This window comes from Zeugodacus cucurbitae, chromosome 6 (assembly GCF_028554725.1).
Source record: "Zeugodacus cucurbitae isolate PBARC_wt_2022May chromosome 6, idZeuCucr1.2, whole genome shotgun sequence".
Classification (NCBI taxonomy): domain Eukaryota; kingdom Metazoa; phylum Arthropoda; class Insecta; order Diptera; family Tephritidae; genus Zeugodacus; species Zeugodacus cucurbitae.
In genome coordinates, this window is record NC_071671.1 from 15,312,604 (window position 1) to 15,338,463 (window position 25,860).

At 36.2% G+C, this 25,860-nt stretch overlaps 1 pseudogene; it reads right to left on the reverse strand.

Moving 5' to 3' along the window:
• Positions 1-2,871: 2,871 nt before the first annotated feature.
• Positions 2,872-25,860, reverse strand: part of LOC114805200 (putative polypeptide N-acetylgalactosaminyltransferase 9) — a 28,927-nt pseudogene continuing 5,938 nt past the window's right edge.

Consider the following 25,860-nt stretch of genomic DNA (forward strand, 5'->3'; position numbering starts at 1 on the left):
GCATTTAACAAACCGTCCGATTGTGTGCAAATTATACTTGCTCACTGAAATGGTCCCTTAAAAATGTAATTGCTTAAAGCTTTAAGCTCTACTATTTAACTTTTATATAACTAACTAAGGTTTTTTTCACAGTGTACAATGCTCGTATTCACTGTAATATATTACGTATTACAAAAATGAAAAGTTGCAAACAAAGTGTTCGCACACAACAAACTAGCATAACCTTCAACAGTTACTAACTCCACACAATAATCATAAGTATTTACTTATGCTACATTCGTCCTGCCATTTTATATGCATCAAAACAGTTATCTAAATACAAGTGTGCAAGGTTAGGTATTTATCTGTATATTTTGTTCACTCAACCATTGACAATTTTCCATTTCAAGTAAAAATATTTACGTTTAGATACAATTTTACTACTTCCATTTAAATATATGTGTACGAAAAATCATGTGAAATTTTCTCGAAGAATTCAATTGCAAACATACAATATTGCGAAAATTTTGGAAAAATTACTAAACGAAAAAAGCAAGGAAAGCCTCAAGCCAACCTTTGGCAACGCGTGTGTTTATTGCTTTGCGGCTGGATCTGCCGCAAGTTATTGTCACACACAAATTTTAGTCAATACATGCATATAACAAGAATTGTTGTTGTACACCAAACATTATTTTCATCCTTGTAAAGTATGTTTTTTTTTTTTTTTAGGATTTCAATTTTATCTCTAACTATGCACGCAGCGAAAGGTTTTCTTCATTTGATTAACTCGAACCCATACAATCGCACACACACTTATCCATATTTGTTGTTGGGATTTGTAGAAATTTCGTATTTTTGCTCATTCTTGTGCTTCCTGGGTATTGATTTGAGAAATCTTGCAAAAGGTATGCCCACAGGTCGAGTGAACAAATTGTATTGATTGCAAAAGGTGGAATATTTTATGAAATAACATTGTGTACGAATTTTAAATTCTAGCGCCTTATGAATGGTAAAGCAAAATGAAGGGTGTTTTGTTAGAGCTATCGAAGTTTATTTTCCAATAAAACACAGTTCGAGTGAATTTCCTAAAAACTATCATAACATTCCAATATTTTTCCAAGGAAAAGATTTCATATAATGCTAGGTATTATATATTTCTTTCATGTTGAAACTATTTAGTAAGTTGATATTGAATACGTTCCTTTAGCGTCCAAGTTTAACGGTAACTTCAGCTCCAACTATACTTTTGAAGAGGTATTTACCAAAAATACTCAAATGTCGTTTTTTCTTCTTTAAAACGATTTAACGTTAATTTGCTCATTAGTTTGTAATGCTAGACAGAGAGACGAATACTTCCAACATCTTTCCTAGCCTTCGATTACAGTGCAATTTTTTTTCAAAAGATATCTTTCAAAGAATTCTGCGCAGTAAGCTTCCGCAAAGCATAGCCTAAATTTGGAAATCTTATTGAAACTTCCATGAATATGTTTTGGAACTTCTTATGTGATCTTTTCCCACGCATGACAGACGAGTTTACATAACCGAATCACACCCGACATTGTTATTATGTCGAAGGATTGTTATGATGGCAACTTAAAGCTATCATTTATAGAATGAAGTTAAGAAAAAACAAGAAAAGGTTAATATGTCAAAAATGTTCCTTACCTTTCCACTTTCCTTATAACATGATCTAACTTAAATCAGTATCATTAAACTCTTCAAAATTTTCGAAAACTTTCAGCATGCCAACTCATTCAAGAATTTTCAATTAGTACTTTACCTTCAAACAAAAACTATTTACCGTAAACTCAACTCCTGCGACGCTGGAAAATTATCAGCAACAAACTGACATCAAGACCTTTTTGCATAATCCCCAAAGATATTTCCTCAAATGACGCTTTTCAAGTATACGCACCGTTCTCCACTCTCCACACGCACGTCAAATGAAATGACAAAATTACAAAGTAGATGTTAATTTCAGCCGCAAAGAATACCTACGAAAAACAAAACGTTACACACCATCGAACAAAGCGTGAGAAAAAAAGAGTGAAAGAGGAAGGGGAAATGTAAAAGCAACACCGAGCGCGGTATGTGTTGGAGCTGTTGGCATTCATTAATGCAGTGAAGGCGTCAAGGCGGTCGCGTTGTGAAAGGCCAACAAAAAGTGGGCGGAATTTTGCTAGGGAAAGGAAGTCACCTGCAACATTTTAATGCTTTTATCGCCATTTCCTTATTGCAACCGGTTAAGTAGTCGTTGTAGTTGTTCTTATTTGCATGCTCATCATGACTCTCGCAGCATGTTAATGCAGCGCTGCGTTATTAACCCTTGCGGTATCAATCACTACAAAGTTGAGAACAATGTTGCCCCAAATGAGCGTCAAGGCGAGACGGCAGCATTTACAGCCAGATCGACAGCTGTTTATATACATATATTTGAGAGCAGAGGGAACTCACGTAGGTGGTACAATGAGCTAAATATAAAATCTGCTTCTTTAGATGACTTTGTCAATAGAATTTAAATCTTGATTTCTTTGTAACGGCCATATTTAACTCTATTGAGATATCCAGACCAGTTAAGCTTGCGAAAGCTGTTTTTTGAAACTTCTACCACACATCGGCTCACTTTAGCTCAACTTAAGATCACTTGAATACTTCGTTTGATTTCATTCAAGACAGTGTTGAAGGTAGTTATAACGAAATGTTGCGGCACTCGGTTATAACGGTGAAATCAAAATGTGTAATAAGTTATTGTCGTATTGTTGTTAGTAGTGTCGTTATGTTTTATAGTGTTTACAAAATGTGTACAATCTTGGATGAATTATGCATTGACTTACCATTTCCATCTCATTTTTGTTAATTAAAGATAGTTTTGAGTTTTTTTTTAAGATCGTTTAGTTCTTTATTTAAAGTCTTTTTATTTATATTATTCATAGTGTCAGCATAATAGTAATAAAAATCATAATATAATAATAAAAAGTAATAATTTTGATAATTAAATTTTCCGAAAATAACAGCATTTTCTGCACCAATTATTGTAATATGGTAGCACAGAATAAGAATTCTGTGCTAGAAACAGAGTAGAGATCAATGTCACGACCAGAATCCGCATCCTCAAGTTCTAGTCCATCCTGAAAAATCAAATATTAAATACATACCTTTAAGCTTGCTTTCAAAAAAACCGTTTTCGATATAAAGTTGCACCTCATCCTTCTCGTGATGAGCGCGAAACATCGGCTTGGTATAATCATATAAATAGAATATTTCTTAATTAGATTAACAGGCGTCCGACCACACGAATGGTGGAAGATGGTATAACTACCAGCCAGTTTCTCCATATTGTAATCAGGTGAATCGGAGCTAAATTTAGCCTCGTTGTGATACCTTTCGCACATTAGGACTAAGCGTTGTCTAGGCGTTGTCTAAGGACGAAATCAAAAAGATACAAGAAAAGAAGTGATAAGTGTTGAATATTTAATAAATATTTATGCAAATTAAATGAATGAACATTTTAAATGTTGGCCATGATTTCCCCAATTCCTTCCCAAACTTCTGTTTCCTATACTAGCATAGATAGAAAAAGTTCTCTCTCAGTAAAGCTCTTGAAATTCCTTAATAATTGATTAATAATAACACGCATTCACCCTTGACGCCTGAAAGCAGTATTTTATCACTAGTAAATAAATTGAATGTAATACACATGCGGACGCAAAATGAAATCAAACAACTAATTTTAATGGAATTGTTGAACAGTGCTGCCAAAAAAACAGAAAGTTGCGCTTGCCAAATAAATAGTGCAAAAGTAAAAAATGCGCATCAGGTAAGCGGGAAGTGCTGACATGCTCAAATGTGCCAATACGATGTGGCAAGGCAAGCTCAAAAGAGCAGGCACTCCACAAAGTGTAGAGCAGCTGAAGAGCAGCAAAACGAAAATTCCGCCACTCAGCTGGGCGCCACACACAAACACGCATACCAATCTGAATGCGCCAAAGCATAAACTCGATTGGGCAGCCTTGCGTTCGGGGCAGCAGACTGGGTGCACGCCGTGTCAGGGTTAAATTTATCACCTGCACTAAAAGGTGAAACAAACAGCAACAAAGTGTTGTATAAATATATAATTTCATAAGCGCACATCGCAGGTATACATATATACATTTATTCTTTGAAGGATATATATGCAGCGCTGTATATCAAGCCGTATTTATTTATTTTTTTATTGCTCCTACCGCCAGCTTTACGAGCTGCGAGTGGAGACCCACAGCATCGCAGAATCTGCACGTTTTGGCTACTATTTTTATTATATCAGCACGCCATATGATCCTAATGCAAAGAGGATGCGGATACACGAACCTATTTCCACATTTCGTTTTACAACTATTGTTTTAAGTTTTATTTTTTTGTTTTTTAGGATACCATTCGAGACTTTGTACGAGTGAAAATTTATTATGATTAAACGGTTCGCTGATGAAGGTGAGCCGATACCTTTTTTGTGTGGAAATTTGTCTTACTTTTAGTGTGGTTGAACTTTCTCTTGTCTCTGTGGATGCATGAGGCAGCATGTCTAAATAAGATGCACACCTTTAGGCGGTTTTCAAATATTAATAGTTATAGTATGCCACGTCCAATTGAGCCAGCGGAGATTATCAATGATATTTATGCAACCGTTGGAATTCGAACTATTATTATAACTAATAGAAAACCACATAAATAGTTCTTTTTTAATGAACCATATAGATACAATAGATACAATATATACAGGATTAATTACAGAGGGTATGGAATAAAGCAAAGTTGCTACTAAATATATTATATTATAAGCTCACTTGACTTTCTATCTTTACATATTTAACAAAAATCCTCGCAAAAATATTTGTATTCATACAGAAAATTAATTAAGTATGTATTACATTCATACAAGTATCTTACATGCTCCAACCCACATGCGTTCAGTTTGAAAATTCAAGAGATTTTAATTACAATATCAAGCGAGCGACCCTTGTCACGTACAAAATTACAAGCCGTTACGGTGACTGGAATTTCTCAAAGGGACATGTTTATTCCCAGCTTAAATATTTGCGCAAATTTCACATTCCACAAAGACAGCTATTAAATAGCCTGAATGAGCCGTTGTTACCATTTTCTATTACAATGTTATAAATATAAACAGACAGCAAAATAATTATTAGCTTCAGAGAAGTTGTCTTAGAACGACGGTATATATAAAAGAGTACTTATATACTAAATGTGCTGAAATGTGCCTTAAATTCTCTTTTCCTTTAATAGTTATCATTTTTTTCCTTTGTCACGCTTGCCTTTCTACATAAATATGCTAATTATGCGGCAAATGAACACCGAAACATTTCAACTTGATTTATCTGGGAGCAAATAGAAGTAAAGTATACACAGAGTATGAAAGAGAAAGAGAAGCCAAAGGAGTTTTATCATAGAAAGCAGCAAACAAATTATAAATTAAAATTTCTTACACAAATTCAAAAAACAACAATAAATTACTCAAGGCTACTTGGCACAGGCAGCAAAGTTGCAGCAACAAAAGCACTTGTACATTAATTAAGTGTTTTGCAGAAATGGAAGCAGAAAAAATATCACGTATTGTTTGAGGCCACGCGGGCGTATGAGTGATGTTAATTAATTGGCTCTGAGCACAATGAAGGAGAACATAATTTTTTTTTCGGGTGTGAATCGAAAATGCAAAGAAATTATATTCAGTAAGGAGCTGAGAAATATCAATATCGGCAAGGTTTATTTAAGAAGATCTATGATATGCAAGCTAAGTGAAAATAAATATTTAAAATTGTAGCAATTAAATGAAAAGGAGAAATAAAGAATGCGGACAAATGTGAATACCAAATAGGAAGACAAATTTAAAACCACAAACTACCAACATTTATTGTTTTCCCTCAAGTATTCACACAACTGTTTCGGTTTTTATTTTGTTTCCGCTGGCCACACTTGAGTTTTCAGCCATTGTGTGTGCAGTTCCCTTGGATTTCGTACAATTTTCTTCTTACCCAAGCATTCTGCTGCAGAGGTGCATTTATTAGCTTGTATGGTCGGACCACATGTCGGCATTTATGCAATCCCATAAACATTTTGAGCTCTGACAGTAATGCCAACGTATATACACACATACTATACAGAGATACAGATGAATACAAGCCATTTAGAGCGAGGGTAGCGGCGCATGAGTACAAGGAAAACTCTAGCAAGAAGGACCCAATTGCTTTTGAAAGCACAAATATGCACATTTAAATGTGAATATATATAGAAGAATGCAGCCTAACTTTATGATTCATGTAAATATCACTAGCAGCCATATTAACAATGCGGTGTTGCCATATTTATTTTAGAAATATACATATGTGCATATATATACATTTTAAACGAAGGCGTCTTTGCTGCTGGCGTCTGATGTTGTATCGGAAATATTATTTCTAAGCATGCGGTAGTAATTTTCAACACATCTGGTACTTTGATGAAAAATGACTGTTATAACTTAAACTTTATGTGTGTGTATGAATATAAGTTGTACTTCGAGTACAATTAACACATCATAACAATAATTTCACAAATTTTATTAAATATAATTAATACGTATACTTTTCCTTAAAGTCAACTGTGTTCTTCCGAATGACCTTATATCAGCCGGAATATTGACATTCATGCGAACTCTTAATACCGAATATGAGATTATCGGTCCCTTCCAGCGTAAACATCATTTGGCACACGAAATATCTCAAAAAAAAAATCGGTAAATGAAAGAGAACACGATACTTCAAATCATCCAGTAGAAAAAGGGGTTATCGAAATAAATCATCACAGTATCTTTGTTATGGGTACAAGGCATTATGTTAGTACAAATATCTAACTTCTGGAGCTACTACCATAAAAGTTTTGTATAATGTAATACCAGAAATATATTCTATCGGTCGATACATCCGAATATTGTGAACTGCATACCTACAAGCGAGACGCATTTGCAGACAAAAAAAGAAAGAGGCCGAAATGCGTGAGTACGAAGAGCTTGAGAAGCTGGCAGACAGAGGGAATGCTCGAAAATTTTATGAAAAAATGAAGCGACTTAACGAAGGTTTCAAGACCGGAGCATCCTCATGTAGAGACCAAGGTGGTAATCTGGTAACCGATGTCCAGGGCATACTGGGATTATGGAGGGAACACTTCTCCGACCTGCTGAATGGCAGTGAGAGTACAACACCAGGAGATGGCGAACCCGATCCCCCAATCGATGACGATGGAACAGATGTTCCATTACCCGACCATGAAGAAATTCGAATAGCAATTACCCGCTTGAAGAACAACAAAGCAGCGGGGGCCGATAGATTACCGGCAGAACTATTCAAATACGGCGGCGAAGAACTGATAAGGTGCATGCATCAGCTTCTTTGCAGAATATGGTCGGAAGAAAGCATGCCTGACGATTGGAATCTCAGTGTGCTCTGCCCAATCCATAAAAAGGGAGATCCCACAATCTGCGCCAATTACCGTGGGATCAGCCTCCTAAATATCGCATACAAGGTTCTATCGAGCGTATTGTGTGAAAGACTAAAGCCCACCGTCAACAAACTGATTGGACCTTATCAGTGTGGCTTTAGACCTGGAAAATCGACAACTGACCAGATATTCACCATGCGCCAAATCTTGGAAAAGACCCGGGAAAGAGGATCGACACACACCACCTTTTTGTCGATTTTAAAGCTGCTTTCGACAGCACGAAAAGGAGTTGCCTTTACGCCGCGATGTCTGAATTTGGTATCCCCGCAAAACTAATACGGCTGTGTAAATTGACGTTGAGCAACACCAAAAGCTCCGTCATGATTGGGAAGGACCTCTCCGAGCCGTTCGATACCAAACGAGGTTTCAGACAAGGTGACTCACTATCGTGCGACTTCTTTAACCTGATGCTGGAAAAAATTATAAGAGCTGCAGAGCTAAACCGAGAAGGTACAATCTTCTACAAGAGTGTACAGCTCCTGGCGTACGCCGATGATATTGATATCATCGGAAGCAACAACCGCGCCGTTTGTTCTGCTTTTTCCCGCATGGATAAGGAGGCGAAGCGAATGGGTCTGGAGGTGAATGAGGACAAGACGAAATATCTCCTGTCATCAAACAAACAGTCGGCGCATTCGCGTCTTGGCTCCCACGTCACTGTTGACAGTCATAACTTCGAGGTCGTAGATAATTTCGTATACCTGGGAACCAGCATCAACAACACGAACAATGTCAGCCTCGAAATCCAGCGCAGAATAACTCTTGCCAACAGGTGCTACTTTGGACTGAGTAGGCAATTGAACAGTAAAGTCCTCTCTCGACGAACCAAAATCAAGCTCTACAAGTCGCTTATCATTCCCGTCCTGCTTTACGGTGCAGAAGCTTGGACGATGTCAACATCAGATGAGACGACACTAGGAGTTTTCGAGAGGAAAATTTTGCGCAAGATTTATGGTCCTCAGAACATTGGCAACGGCGAATACCGCAGACGATGGAACGATGAGCTGTACGAGTTATACGACGACATTGACATAGTTCAGCGAATAAAAAGACAGCGGCTACGCTGGCTAGGTCATGTTGTCCGAATGGACGAAAACACTCCAGCCCTGAAAGTGTTCGATGCAGTACCCGCCGGAGGAAGCCGAGGAAGGGGAAGGCCTCCACTCCGTTGGAGGGACCAGGTGGAGAGCGACCTGGTTACACTTGGGATCTCCAACTGGCGCCGAACTGCGAAGGAGAGAGACAGGTGGCGCACTATCGTCGATTCGGCTATAACCGGCTAAACGGTTGCAACGCCAATCACATACATACCTACATATATGTATTATAATACATATTATAATTAATGTTTATTTATAATTTTTATTTTTCTTATTTTTTTGTTTAATATTTCATTATTTTGTACATAATTTTATTGTTAGTTTTATATTCAGTTTAATTAATATTATTACGTATTTGAATGCATATCTGATCTCCACAGCTAATCTTGAATAACCCAATTTGCATGACTGAGCAGAAGCACATTAATCACCCACAGCTATACTCCTATAATCCCTTCACGTTCGTACTGAACTATACAAGGATGTTGCTTTCCGTACAAAACTCCTTAAACCAACATTTCGAAGCATAACAGTAGTCGCAATAGCTCCTAAGGCACCTAACATGCTGAACTTTTTCTGCGTAGTTATAGCACGTTACGTCCATTGTTGTCTACACATATACCAACACGCTTCCACATACACAAAACGAATAGAAATATGCATTTGCGTCGGTGGCCACCGAAAGTTTTCCAATAAAATGTTCAATGCTAACGCGAATTGAAGGCCAAATGTTGCCATTCGCAACACTGTTAGCGTGATGCATACAAAATGTGAGCGTTTAAACAACGAAAACATGCGGCACGTTTAGTTGGTGGCTGACAAGTGTCAGACAGATAGACGCGTAGAAATTACTCTCCTTTGTTGGATGAACGTAAACTCGTATAATAACCCAATAGGAAAACGGATATACAAGATAATTGTAGAACTATTAGCAGGGAAAAGGTGAAAATCATCATTCTGTCTCTATATTTTTTCGAACACGCTATTGTGATTCTTGGGACATATTTTAAAATATTTTCCGTTGAGTTTTAATTTTTTCGAATTTTAAAACTTGTTGAGAATTACAAGTTCAAATTTATTCAGGAAACGAAAAATATATTAAACTTAAGTCGCTGGATTAAGATTCATTTAATCATTTGAAAGAATTTAGGAATTTGGTGGCTTTGTTAAATATTTTGGAGCAAATTGTAACATGTCCTAGATGTGATCATTTTAGTATAACACTTTAATCAATTTTATGTTGATAGCTTCTAATAAATCAAAGTGATGTAATGATCAGCTTAAACTCTTTTTCATTAAATGTTTCCATAAATGTGTATAAAGCCAGTTAGCAATTCATAATTTATATTTATTTTCTCTTTATTTTTTTATATCTCACTTAGCATTTTTTTTCAATAATTCGGTACTCATATATATATAAATTTGTGTACATGTATATAATCTTTGCACTCACCTTGTGTCGCTTGCGTTCACGTTCCAGGTCTGCATGCCAATTAAATTGTAAATTCCAATCAAAACCGCCCACATTTACGCCGCCCGAGTCACGGTAGTGGAACTCCAATGTTGCATCATCAATAACATCGATGACTGGACAAACCATAGTGGTGCTATTGCGAGCGATGCGATCGAGCAGTGGCTCAACTCGGCCTAAAGGGAGACAAAAAATAATAATATAATGGAAATGCAGAAAGAAAAAAAAATGGTGTTTAGTAGCTACAAAAAAATGCCGAGGCAATAAGCTTGTCGAACTAGAAAAACATGATATTGATAAAAAAGTATAAATCTAAAAAATATAGCGTAAGCGTCGTGCCTAAGTGTGCTGGCAGACTTAACCTTAATAAAAAGTAACGATAATTTATTGTGCAGGCAACTAGTTTTCAATGTTTCTAGTTTCTACACACGGTCACACAAATTGCTTTGGGCAATGTCTTTTCACCATTATCCATATTTTTTGTGCTTTCTATTAAAGCTTTATGGTCATAATTCAACTATCGAAATACACTCGTTGTCCCAACCAAAAAAAAAATAAAAATAATAAATTCAGGAAAATATAGCAATCACTTTGCGAAAGGCAACGGGATAGCAAAAAAACGAAAAAACAAAAGTACAACTCACTAAGAAATAAAGTAAATAAGCATAAAATAGCAAATGCAATTACTCAACAGTGACAAAGGTCGAGAAAATGTATATAAGTGCGTTTAACCGCAAAACATTAAAGCCATTGACCAGCACCACCATCACCATGGTCTAGCGGCAAGCAGTCAAGCAAACAGCAAATTTACAAATAAACACTAACCCAAGCAACCGCAAACTAAGTTGAGGAACACAGGAAAAACTGCAAAAAAATCCCCACACCACACTAGCACAAACTGTAAATATCCTTCCTGAAAACTTACATACAGTCATAAACTTTTGCAACTTTTTTTTTTCAATTCTCCAAGCAACCATATAGTCTCTTACAGACCAATACGCTCGCACATATCCTGCAGCTAATCCTATTCTATTACATATTCGCTACTGCGTTTGTTTGGTCATCAATTATTAAAGAGTGTCAATTGAATTTTATAGCTCTTCAGGCTTCCGAACAAAAGTGTAAGTTTATTATCTCAAGTTATGAGTGTTGAGTGCACGTTCTATTTGGCAGCGAAAGTAATGAATATAATGATATCAGCTACCACTAAATATTTCTTCTGGCGGAATAAAAATAATAAAGTATTTTAAATATCCGCACAAATACTTGGAAATTATTGATGGTTCACCCTCTCTTGAATTGAGTTTTAGGATATGGTCATACTCAATTTACAACTTCCTTGCTATCAATGCTCGTGTGCTGCTCGCTATGTAAGTATTGCTTTAATTTCCATAAAGATACATGTCAAAACTTTAAATGTTGTCTAGTAAATTCCGAAAAAGGATAGACCACATTAAGATATTATAACCGTTTAATACACCATTACACTTCAAAATGAGATTATACCAGTTTTTATACCAATTAGTGTTCGTTTCGCCAGACCGATCTAAGATAGCTAATAAATAGATAAGATTAAAACAGAGAATACCAGTTATCAATTATTTGATGTATTAGTTTAATAGTTTTCGAGAGAAAAGTTTTGCGGAAGATTTATGGTCCCTTAAACATTGGCAACGGCGAATACTGACGACGATGGAACGATGAGATGTATGTGTTATTCGACGACATTGACATAGTCCAGCGAATAAAAAGACAGCGGCTACGATGGCTAGGTCATGTTGTTCGAATGGATGAAAGTGCTCCAGCTCTGAAAGAATTCGATGCAGTACCCGCTGGTGGAAGCCGAGGAAGAGAGAGACCTCCACTCCAATGGAAGGATCAGGTGGAAATGGACCTGGCTTCGCTTGGTATAACCAATTTGCGCCAAACTGCCAGAAGGAGGGATACGTGGCGCGCTGTTTTGAACTCGGCTATAACCGCGTAAGCGGTGTCTCCGGTCTTGAAAACTTCAGTTAGTCGCCGGATCTTTTCGTAAAATTTTCGAGCAATACCCCTGTCGGCCAGCTTGTCAAGCTCTTCATACTCACGCATTTCGGCCTCTTTCTTTTTTTGTCTGCAGATGCGTCTCGCTTCCCTCTTCAGCTCTCGGTATCTATCCCATCCCGCACGTGTTGTGGTCGTTTGCAACGTTGCGAGGTAGGCAGTCTGTTTTCTCTCCACTGCGAGACGGCACTCCTCATCGTACCAGCTTGTTTTTTATCGTTGCCGAAAACCAATTGTTTCGGCTGCAGCGGTACGCAGTGAGTTTGAGATGCCGTTCCACAGTTCCCTTATGCCGAGATGCTGATGAGTGCTCTCAGAGAGCAGGAGTGCAAGTCGAGTAGAGTATTTCGTGGCTGTCTGTTGCGATTGCAGCTTTTCGACGTCGAACCTTCCTTGTGTTTGTTGACGAGCATTCTTTGCTGCACAGAGGCGGGTGCGTATCTTCGCTGCGACCAGATAATGGTCCGAGTCTATATTTGGTCCTCGGAGCGTACGCACGTCTAAAACACAGGAGACATGTCTTCCGTCTATCACAACGTGATCGATTTGGTTCCGCGTGTTTCGATCAGGAGACAGCCAAGTAGCTTGATGTATTTTCTTATCCTGGAATCTGGTACTACAGACGACCATATTTCGGGCCCCAGCGAAGTCGATCAGCCTCAGGCCGTTTGGCGATGTTTCTTCATGGAGGCTGAATTTTCCGACTGTTGTGCCAAAGACACCTTCTTTACCCACCCTGGCGTTAAAATCGCCAAGCACGACTTTGACATCGTGGCGGGCGAAGCGCTCATAGGTACGTTCTAGGCGCTCATAGAAGGTATCTTTGATCACTTCGTCCTTCTCTTCCGTCGGGGCGTGGGCGCAAATCAGCGATATGTTGAAGAACCTCGCTTTGATGCGGATTGTGGCTAGACGTTCATCCACCGGAGTGAATGCCAGGACTCGACGACGGAGTCTCTCTCCCACCACGAATCCCACACCGAATTTGCGCTCCTTTATATGGCCGCTGTAGTAGATGTCACAAGGACCCAACTTCTTCCGTCCTTGTCCCGTCCATCGCACTTCTTGGATGGCGGTGATGTCAGCCTTGAGTCGTATGAGGACATCAACTAGCTGGGCAGAGGCACCTTCCCAATTAAGGGTCCGGACATTCCAGGTGCATGCCCTTATATCATTATCCTTTAAACGTTGTCAGTGGTCGTCATCGAAATTGGGGTCTCTCATCCGAGGATGAATGAACCAATTACTTAATTAATTTAATGCTGATTAGGTAGCATTTTAGCAATCATGTGGTTAGATTTTGTGACAAATTATATTAATTAATACGCAATTTATAGAAAATTCCATTAGTGACCATTTAAATTTGTAGTTTAAATGCTGTAAAATAAATGACCCAAAATGATTATTGACATAACGGTAAATCGTTTAGATTTGATTGAAAATGGTAAACAAATTATAACAAAAGTATGTACAAGCAGAGCGTTTTCAACTTTTTTTTAATGTTATAGTAAAAGCAGGTAGTTAGTATAAAACGGTTGCAAATTAAATGATGAACTGATTTCAGTTCCTATAGGTGTTACTAAAAACTGATGAATTATACATCACTTTTGCTCCAATGTGCAACCTAAGCATTAAAAACTACCATAAAATGTTTTGTAATTTTTTATAGTAATTTAATCTATGTTTTTAAAAGCTTTAACAAAACACCAAATTATTCGCCAATGTAATCCACAGCAACAGAAATGGTTAACCGCAGCGATATTATTGATTGGTTTTCGATAATAAATTCTGCCAATTGCTTGCCGCAGGAACAAATGCAGCTGCGTCAAGTGGACTATGAGTGTTTGAAGATTTGCATTTAGAAATAAAAAAAAAAACGTTTGAAAATTATTAGTAATTAAATTTTAGTTTGAACTATTTATTGAAACAAAAAATAATTCAACACCCTTAATTAAATTTTTATATTTTCGGAATTTCGTTGCATTTATCAATATTTCAGATTTGTTGCTTTTTATAAACAAATTATGAACCCTTTGTTGCTTTGATAATATCAATGTAATTTTAATTACTTGGCTCATTGGTTATACAAATTAATATGAAAAGTGGGGTTTTGCGCATTTTTATTAATTATAAAAGTACACATACATAAACGGGCATTAATGTGTAGATGTCCATATCATCAGCACAGGCGACATTGTTAACGTAGTTCCGATGGAACTTGGAATATTATTAAACTGTTTTTAGATTGGTCGGCGGATCAATTTAGGTAGAGTACACGCCCAAAAACTAACCACAACTGTAGTGCAATTAAGCAGGGAATACTGTACTCGTTCATCATATCCGCATTTATGGTTGATTAATTGGCAAAGGGAATTTCTATAGTACTTTTAAAGAAACTAATTATATTCTGATTCAAATTAATAGACATTTATTTAATACTTCAAAATAGTTTTTAGCAAAAATAACTAAAATTACATTACTATTAAAATCTCATTAATGTAACTCGGTTATGTTTTTGAACAATGCGAGCATATTAATCGCGATTTTCGTGTTAAGCCAGGAACAACAAGTCGGGTATGAGTCGCAAACTTTTAGTGATTTTCGTTGTGCAAGCAGTATTCTGTGAAATTGTAAGTGAAAACATGTTTGTGGAATTAAATTAATATCGAATATTTAAATGTTTTCATTATTTTACATTACTCTCATTAACAAACAACGCATAAAGCATGCCGCAGCTTTCTTCAAAATGACCAAAATAGAGTGTAATGTTATCGATAAAACGCTGCTACGTCTGAATGCGTGTCGCCTGAAGGCGGTGAAACGGGACGTTACTGAGGCGACAATTCGCGTACAGCTACTAAGAAAAGTTTACAATTGCAATGTAACTCAAAATTAGTATTAATTTGACATTATGGTATATATTCATTATAATGTTTTCAGTTGCATGCTGAACTGCTGCGTAAGTACAACTATTATCAGCCCTTCTTTATCAATAAAACATTTGACGCTTGCGAGTTTCTGAAAACGCGTAAGAGCGCTATATACTTGGACATATTAGTCAAACTGATTGAGAAGTACACGAACGCCAATCACACGTGTCCTTATGATGTCGGTTGTAACATAAAGTTTATGTGGTCTTAAGCCTCGCATATTTATTCTATATTTTCTTTCAGGGCGAGTTCATAGTCGATCGCTTCAGGCCGTTGCATACAAACTTGATGCTACCAATTCCCACCGGTGATTACCTCATTAAATTTGTCTTTTACACCTCAAACGTTATGGCCTTCCAGTTATTTGTGTGGTTTGGCTTCAAGGAATTGGAAAAATGGGAAAATCGCACTAAAGTCGAATGGTTTCAAAAGTCACTACATTAATAATTTTTTTGTTGCTTTTACCGGAAATATATTATAAAATAATATCTAAATCAGGCAAGCTTGGCGGTAATTTAATATTCTTCAGCGCATTCTTCATTATTGTCAATTGATTGTTGTCTTTCTATTAAAGCTCTATGGTTATAATTCGATTATCGAAACACACTCTCTGACCCAACCACAAAAAATAATAAAAACAAGTAAGGAAGGGCTAAGTTCGGGTGTAACCGAACATTTTATACTCTCGCAATTTATTTATTTAACTTTCCTTATATTATATTATACACAATTTGACCCACATATTCGTCATATATATTGTATAAAGTCCATTTAAAGTTGGAAACCATAATATTAGGATAGAAGCACCGAGGTCCTCGTGTTCGATATATGGGGCCTTAAAAACCTATGGTCCGATTTCGGCGATTTTTAGAATGGGGCTGCCACACTATTAACATAGTATTTGTGCAAAGTTCTGCACCGATATCTACACTAGTACTTACTTTATATATTGTAAAGTAAACGATTCAGGTCGTCTTCAAAGTTCTGGTATATAGGAAGTAGGCATGGTTGTGAAGCGATTTGGCCTATTTTCACAACATATCATTGGGATGTAAGGAAACTATTACAAACCAGGTTTCATTGAAATCGGTCGACTAGTTCCTGAGATAAGGTTTTTGACCCATAAGTGGGCAACGCCACGCCCATTTTCCAGTTTGTAAAAAAATCTGAGTGCAGCTTTCATCTGCCATTCCTTATATGAAATTTAGTGTTTCTGACGTTTTTCGTTAATGAGTTAACCTACTTTTAGTAATTTTCAACCTAACTTTTGTATGGGAGGTGGGCGTGATTATAATCCGATTTCTTTAATTTTTGGACTGTGTTAGGAAGTGGCTAAAAAAACGACTGCAGAAAGTTTGGTTTATATAGCTCTATTGGTTTGCGAGATATGTACAAAAAAATTAGTAGGGGGCGGGGCCACGCCCACTTCCCCAAAAAATTGCATCCAAATATGCCTCTTCATAGTGCGATCGTTCATACCAAATTTTATTTCCATAGCTTTATTTATGGCTTAGTTATGGCACTTTATGTGTTTTCGGTTTTCGCCATTTTGTGAGCGTGGCAGTGGTCCGATTTTGCTCATTTTCGAAAGCAACCTTCCTATGGTGCCAAGAAATAAGTGTGCCAAGTTTCATCAAGATATCTTAATTTTTACTCAAGTTACAGCTTGCACAGGCGGACGGACAGACAGACATTCGGATTTGAACTCCACTCTTCACCCTGATCACTTTGGTATATATAACCCTATATCTAACTCTTTTAGTTTTGGGTGTTACAAACAACCGTTATGTGAACAAAACTATAATACTCTCTTTAGAAACATTTGTTGCGAGAGTCTAATAATAAATTCAACAAAACTAAGCAACCACATGGCGGAAGCTTGGCGGATGTTAAAAAACAAAACACGCACACAGCTCACTCAGAGCTAAAGTAAATAAACATAAAATAGCAAATGCAATTACTCAACAGTGAGAAAGGTTGAGAAAATGTATATGTATGCATTTAACCGCAAAACATTAAAGCCATTGACCAGCTCCACCATCACCATGGTCCAGCGGCAAGCAGTCAAGGAAACAATGTATTCACCAAACCGAAATCATAACCGCCAACCCAAGCAACCGCAAACTATGTTATGCTCACAGAAAAAGCAGCAAAACATACCTACAATACACTAGCGTTAACGGTTAAGCATCCATCTTGGAAGCTCATACACACACAATTTTCAAGTGTATAACCAAATCAACTGCTCAGGCGACCATACAGTTCTTACACACCAATACAATCGCAGATGTCCTATCCAGCTTATCCTTTTCATTTTTTTTTTTTTTTAATTTCACTCGTCATCGTATTTACGCTACTAAGTTTGTTTGGTCATTAATCATTAAAAAGTTAAAATTGAATTTTATTCTCTTCTCTGCTCTTCAGGCTTCCGAACAAAAGTGTAAGTTTATTATTTCAAGTTATGAGAGTTGAGTGCTTGTTCTATTTGGCAGAGGAAATGTAATGAAAAAAGTTTTGTAAAATATTTGGAATAAAAACTGCCATAAACAATTTCTGCGGGCGCAACAAAAACGTATTTGAAATTTCCACAAAACAATTAAGAATGATTCAAGGTTCACTCTTTCTTAAATCAAATTCAGGGAATAGGTCGTCCTCGATTTGCTTTGCATAATTGCATTTAGCTCTCTTTTCCTATTTTTATTTTATTATACCAGTTTTTATACCATTTCATGTTCCATTCACCAAACTCAAAATTTTTACGAATCTAAGACATCCAATAAATAGATGAGTTTAAAACAGTGACTTGTGACTTGATACAAATTTGTGAATTAGTCGAACTAGAGAATAGTAAACCAAAATATAAAAATGTGGTAAAATCAATATTAAATTCTAATTTTTTTAAATAAAATAAAATTAGGCAGAAATTCTAAGACTATTTTTATATACGTGGCAAGAATGGACGAAAGCAGGGCCCAGAGTGGGATTACTTTACGATTAAACGGTTGTGAGTTTGAATGGTGAACAAATTACAGTTCCTATAGGTGCGATACAACCCAACATCGTAGAACATTGGTATCTTGAGAACTTTTAATGTTTTAGAGTAACATTTGCACCCTCAAATTAGTGCGATGTAACAATGAGCCAATATTTTTTATAAAAGTACGCAAGAAAAATAATTGTCTTTAAACAAGTTCGAAATTTTTTGTGTATTTTTGGTTACTAGAAACTGATGAATTATAAACCACCTTTACTCCACTGTGCAACCTAAGCATTCATATTGACCATTAAATGTTTTGCTATTTTTTAACCTAATTTAATCTTTACAAATTAAAAGCTTTAACAAAACACCAACAGTGTAATTCACAGCAACATACATGGTTAACCGCAATGATATGATGATATTATCGATTGGCTTTCGATAAAAAATTCTGCCGAATGCCTACCGCGGCTTCAAGTGCAGCTGCGTCAAACGGACTATGAGTGTTAGCAGATTTGCGGTTAGAAATACAAGGCTTTTCAGAATTATTTTGTAATTAAATTATAGTTTGAACTACTTTACAGTATGAAAAAAGCACGGTACTTTAATTAAATTTTAAATTTTGTTTATTTCTATGGCTTTTATTAATTTGTGTTCATATTTTTGATAAACAACTTCTGAAAAGGTGGTTTGTTTTAATTTCATTGACATTATAATTGCTTGACTCATATTTTTGTTTTGCTAACTGTGATTTTCTTAAAAAAAAAAACCATCGAAGCTTAATTTCCAGCTCGCCCACAAATATACATCATTTCCTACAAACGTACAACCGGATACTAATTTCTCAAGCACTCACCTTCTGTGCACTCGCAGTGCGAATTCAAATACGTTATCACCGGCGCTTTCGCATGGCGTGCGCCCAACAGACATGCTCGTATCAGGCCCTCATGACTGGGAGCACGCAATATCTTTACCTTCGGGTAGGCGCTGAAGTAATCTTCCAGCCGTTGTTAGTGGCTGAAGAAAAATTAAATGAAGAAAAAATTCGCAAAAAATAAAACCGCATAAAAACGCTAAAAAGCATGCATAATTAAATTGCAAATTGCTTCGAGAGCCTGTTTGGCCCGCTTGGCGTCGTGCGCTTACATAAAATGCCGCATTGAAATGCAAAGCATGTACGCATGCGCCGCGCAATATATTACCAATAGTTTAAAATAAAATGATAAAGTGCATATTGTTGTTGTTGCAACTTACGCATATCGGAAAAGTCGTCGACGAGTATAATTTCGTTGATCAAATGCGGCGGTGGCTATCCAACACGGAGTGCACTCTACGCAACAGCGCCGACCACACCTCGTTGTGGAAGCAGATGATGACATCGGTGGCGGGCAGATTGTCCACATAACGACCTGGCTCCTTACACCTGTACAAATGGAAAACAATTTTTATACTCTCGCAACAAAGTTGTTACGAGAGTATTATAGTTTTGTTCACATAACGGTTGGTTGTAAGTCCTAAAACTAAACGAGTTAGATATAGGGTTATATATATCAAAATGATCAGGATGACGAGTGGAGTTGAAATCCGGATGTCTGTCCGTCTGTCCGTCCGTGCGTGCAAGCTGTAACTTGAGTAAAAATTGAGATATCTTAATGAAACTTGGAACACATGTTCCTTGGGACCGTGAGAGGGTTGCTTTCGAAAATGGGCAAAATCGGTCCACTGCCACGCCCACAAAATGGCAAAAACCAAAAACACATAAAGTATCATAACTAAGCCATAAATAAAGTTATAATAGTAAAATTTGGAATAAAGGATCGCACCAGGAAGGGGCATATTTGAATGTAATTTTTTTGTGGAAGTGGGCGTGGTCCCGCCCCCAAATTGGTTATTTATATATATCTCGCAAACCAATGAAGCTATATAAACAAAACTTTCTGCAGTCGCTTCTTTTAGCCACTTCCTTATACAGTCCAAAAATGAAAGAAATCGGATAATAACCACGCCCACCTCCCATACGAAAGTTAGGTTGCAAATTACTAAAAGTGCGTTAACTCACTAACGAGAAACGTCAGAAACACCAAATTTCACATAAGAAATGGCAGATGAAACCTGCACTCAGATTTTTTTACAAAATGGAAAACGGTCGTGGCGTCGCCCACTTATGGGTCAAAAACCATATCTCAGGAACTACTCGACCGATTTCAATGAAACTTGGTTTTTAATAGTTTCCTTACCTCCCAATGATATGTTGTGAAAATAGGCTAAATCGCTTCACAACCACGCCTACTTCCTATATACCAGAACTTAGAAGATGATCTGAATCGTTTACTTTACAATATATAAAGTAAGCACTAGTGAAGATATCGGTGCAAAACTTTGCACAAATACTATGTTAATAGTGTGGCAGCCCCATTCTAAAAATCTCCGAAATCGGACCATAGGTTTTCAAGGCCCCATATATCGAACATGAGGACCTCGGTGCTTCTAACCTAATATCAGGGTTTCCAACTTTCAATGGACTTTATACAATATATATGACGAATATGTAGGTCAAATTGTGTATTATATAATATTAATTAAGTTAAATAAATAAATTGCGAGAGTATAAAATGTTCGGTTACACCCGAACTTAGCCCTTCCTTACTTGTTAAAAATAATTTTAAATTAATTAATTTAAATAAAGTGCAATGTTTTTGCGGTTTTTGTTACTTACCATGCATCTCTTGGATCCGGCAATGAGCGATGCACCGATATCATATCGAATGCATATTGATTAAATGCATTATTCGTCCAACCATCTTCGACGGCCTTCTTCATTTCAGCAGTCATGGTAGTGGGTAGAACAAAAGGTTTACCCATTTCACCTGGCGCATCCTTGAGTGGAGATGGCGGTACGAGGACGCCTTTGTCTAAAAATAAAAGAAGAAGAATATTAATTAGTATTAAGAAGCAAATTTTGATTTTTATTATTTATTGATATGATTAATACACAAATACAATAAAATACAAAAAAAATTCTTTTGTTATGCATATCTCTAACATATAAGCAGTTAATATTTAATCCTTTTAAGAAACTCTTATGCTTAAAAGTCATCTAAAATATGCTTAAATGAATTATTGCCGAAGAAGCTTCGAGATGACGTATTGGAGGTGACACTGCCAAATACATGCAGGGACCCATGTGCAAAAATTTGTGATTCCTAACAACCGTACACAAATCGCAAGAGTGAGCAAATCGAACTTGACAGAATTTATCCCGCTAACTCGCAAGCAAACAAAAATTGTGTATGAGCTCAGCAAAAACGAAAGCAAAACCATGGAGGTTCAAAGCTAGAGGAGGATTCAGGAACATTTGTTGCATGCAATGCATTTTGTAGTACAAAGCCGGAGAAAAGAAACAAATGCAAATACCCAGAAATAGATTTTCTAAGTTCCCAATAAATATGTATGCATCTGGGTATGTGGCGGTGCCTCTGTGCAAGGATGCAAATATTGCCAATGGCAAGCGTCGAACGGTCGAACAAATATCAATAGAATTTCAATCCATTTAAAAGAACAACAGCGAAAAACAAATGAAAACACGAATGTGAACACGCAGCTCTTCATACATAGATGATATATGTACATACGTATGTGAAACAGCCAAGCGAGAATTCAGCATGTCTGCCATTGAAAGCGTGACGTGGCAGGATATTTGAAAGGTCATTTCAATGTTTTCGTTAAGCATTCAGATGCAATAGAGTCGTGAGAAGAGAAAGTAAAAGTTGCGAAGTGTGTATCAAAAAGGAGTTTGAATAATAAAAGGTTTGAAAAGTGGAAAGGTGCAATGTATAAAGTAAGGTTAGGTACTATTTTTGCAGAAATAAAGCCTTTGAATGGAATATAATTGCATAGTGTACAGATATGACAATTTTGATATTCAGATGGAGATATAATTATTAAAATCAATTAACTCAACTAGAGCACTACCTAGCGGATTTTTTTTAGAAATAAGTTCCATCCATAATACTGTCGAAATATGTGCAGTTTTTTTCCAAATAGTTAAGATCTTGTAAGATATTTTTTTTAATTTATACTCTCATCAATATAAATGACTTAGACTGTTAAGTTTAAAATCGTAAAGCATTTAGAAGGCTTTAGTACGTTTTGAATAATAATGTATCGAATAAATATCACACCTAATCTCCCACTGCAAACAGCAACTCTCTGATACTGGAAAATAGTAAAACATGAAACGAAAATTTAAAAATTGCCAAACTGTTGATACTTCTTATCCAATTTGTTTGTAAGAACATCGAAACAATTCGTTGATTGCCATCTTACATACTCAAACCGACATATATATAGAAGAAAAGTAACATAGAAAGCTGTTAGAGAATTTTTGAATACGTGGACTGGTCACGTAAGCTTACGTGATGAATACTTATTTGCTCTAAATTTTTCCATTTTGTAATAAGACTTTCATGGATGTTCAGCTATTTGTCAATGTCAAGTAAGCCCAGGGTATTATTTTTGCCTGGATGCGGTAAAAGGAGCGCAAACAGATAACCATAAACGAATGTATCGGCTTTGATGTAACAAAACAAATACCCTGACTGTTGCATTTGTGTCATTTTTTTATCTTTCACTTTCGGATGAATATTTTCACATATTATGGCTTTTTCAGTCGATTGTTTTCGGTTGATATTTTTGCAACTTGTTTTGACCAATTTTCGTAATTGTTTGTAGATTTGCTTTATATACTTCGATTCATCACATTTTTTACCCATTATTTATTCATTACTGTCTCGTAATTTTTATTTCTGTTTGGAATGCGATTTTTCAAAATCACTGTATTATTCATGCATATCTGACTGTTCAGTTGTCCTGTTGGGTACAGATAACTTGTGGCTGGTCTTTTGGGGGACTATAATACATAGTTGCATATTTATAACATAATGCTAGTCATCACTATGCTAGAATAGGAGCTCAGGCGTCCAGTATAGTGATTTTTCCCCCAGAATTTGATAATATGCAAATGTGATTTGTTATTTACGATATTTGTTGCATGCAAAATGGTAATATGGTTCAAGGTGTATATAAGAATGATACATCTGTATAAAAATGGTGCTTAAATACTGGAAATGTTATTATAATATCACAGTGCTTGTTAGAAATGAGAATTAAGGTATATTTGTCCTACAAATTTAAAACTGTTTTTACTTGGATAAAGCAAAATATGAATATAATTTAAATATATATTGCCTACCATAAGGCGTAAAAGAGTATTTCCTTAAAATAACAAGCCAACATTATTTTCAGATATTTTATGCGTGCAGTTAATTTTCTATATATATTTTTATACGCTTAAAATAATAAGAAGATAATAACAGGCTCGTAGATGTGCATATACATAATACATAGCTGGCGGAACAAAGCACATAAACATAATATATATTTAATTTTACATGTACATATGTAATGCTCATACGTACATATACAATGTGTACACAAATTGATTTTCATTAGATGTTAGCAGCATTTTGACTGCCTTGATAATATGCACCAGTCAGAATGGCTTGTAGAAAGCAGGCCAACGCATTTAAACAACAACAAAAAATATTGCAATAAATCACAATTCACCAGCATAAAATCCGAACATCGAGACAAACCATAATAATGCATAGAACGTTGTAAATTGAGTGGTGTAGAAAAGTTGAATACAGCAAAAATTTGAATGGTAATCAAATATGAAAAGTATGAAGTGTGAATTTATGATGTCCTCGTACACAAACAATTTTATTTATTAATTTTATATATTTATATACACAACCCCATTATATAATTTATGAGCTTATAAATGTAGCGTCTCTCACTCTCTGTCTCTCATTGAAATGGTTATTTATTGAATCGTGCTTTATTTCACTTTCGTTGCAAATTCTCGGGTTAGGATAATTGGTAGAATGGAGCGAAAAATGCTGAATCCTGTTTCGAGTTCATTTGCGTTATTTATGCTTTTGTTTCACACATTTCTAAAGAATATTGTCTGCTGTTATTATTGCCATATAACAGTTTTGTGCGCACATGAAAGCCTTGTTTGTAATGTAACACACTCGTTTAACGAATGAAGTTTGTTGTTGGAGTTGCCATTGAATGAAGGCATTACGCATTGACCTATTAATTGTAGGTATGAATATCATAGCGGTGTACCAGTTAGTGATTGTTGAACTGTCAGCAGCATTCGAAGTGCTTGGAGCATAAAAATTTCAAATAAAATTTCGGATAATTAATTTATGCGAAATCGACAAAAAATTGCAAAAAGAATTTTCGGGTAAAAGCTAGTATTTGTTAGAAATGTTCTAAAAAAGTAAGAATATCTTTTTAATAGGTAAAACGTTATTTATGGAATATTATGAACTGAATCACTATTTTAAGGCCGAAAATTTATCATAAATAAACATTCAAGAAGACCCTGTCTATCGAAAGATGAAAAGTCAAAGAGAAATCGCTTTCTTCTAAACTAGTTTGAAAAATAACTTCCGTTCAAATATTAAGTGCCCTTTATGTCCCAAAGAAATATCGCATCCTCATAACCAGTACTCACGTCAAGCCACGTCATCTTGTACTAGAACACCTCCGATCCGTTGCCAGTATATTAATGTTATGTCAAGGGACTGTAGAGTTGCCTTATTGTTTATAATAAACATTTAAATGATTGATATTCGTCTTGATTATGTGAATTCAGTATATTATCACCTGAGAACTTTCTACAAAATAATTTAATAAAATGGTATATTTATGTACTGACTGCTTATTCTATTCCATATCAGTTGCGTTCTTGATCCTCCACCAGTTTTAGCGAATTGTGGCTTCTGTTGGCCCTAGGCGCCAGCAAGCGATGCAATCAGCATTCGCAATGTGGAATCAGTTATCAAACAATTATATGCCACGTTGGGTTTGCAATATTTCAGATTTTCTGCCATTTTTCTTTAGATAATTCGTGAGTGGTAACTTTTGAATCGACCAGCAATGTAACTGTTTCATTATTTTAAGTGTAACCCATAGAGCTTTTATAAAGGGTGATTTTTTAAGAGCTTGATAACTTTTTTAAAAAAAAAAACGCATAAAATTTGCAAAATCTCATCGGTTCTTTATTTGAAACGTTAGATTGGTTCATGACATTTACTTTTTGAAGATAATTTCATTTAAATGTTGACCGCGGCTGCGTCTTAGGTGGTCCATTCGGAAAGTCCAATTTTGGGCAACTTTTTCGAGCATTTCGGCCGGAATAGCCCGAATTTCTTCGGAAATGTTGTCTTCCAAAGCTGGAATAGTTGCTGGCTTATTTCTGTAGACTTTAGACTTGACGTAGCCCCACAAAAAATAGTCTAAAGGCGTTAAATCGCATGATCTTGGTGGCCAACTTACGGGTCCATTTCTTGAGATGAATTGTTCTCCGAAGTTTTCCCTCAAAATGGCCATAGAATCGCGAGCTGTGTGGCATGTAGCGCCATCTTGTTGAAACCACATGTCAACCAAGTTCAGTTCTTCCATTTTTGGCAACAAAAAGTTTGTTAGCATCGAACGATAGCGATCGCCATTCACCGTAACGTTGCGTCCAACAGCATCTTTGAAAAAATACGGTCCAATGATTCCACCAGCGTACAAACCACACCAAACAGTGCATTTTTCGGGATGCATGGGCAGTTCTTGAACGGCTTCTGGTTGCTCTTCACCCCAAATGCGGCAATTTTGCTTATTTACGTAGCCATTCAACCAGAAATGAGCCTCATCGCTGAACAAAATTTGTCGATAAAAAAGCGGATTTTCTGCCAACTTTTCTAGGGCCCA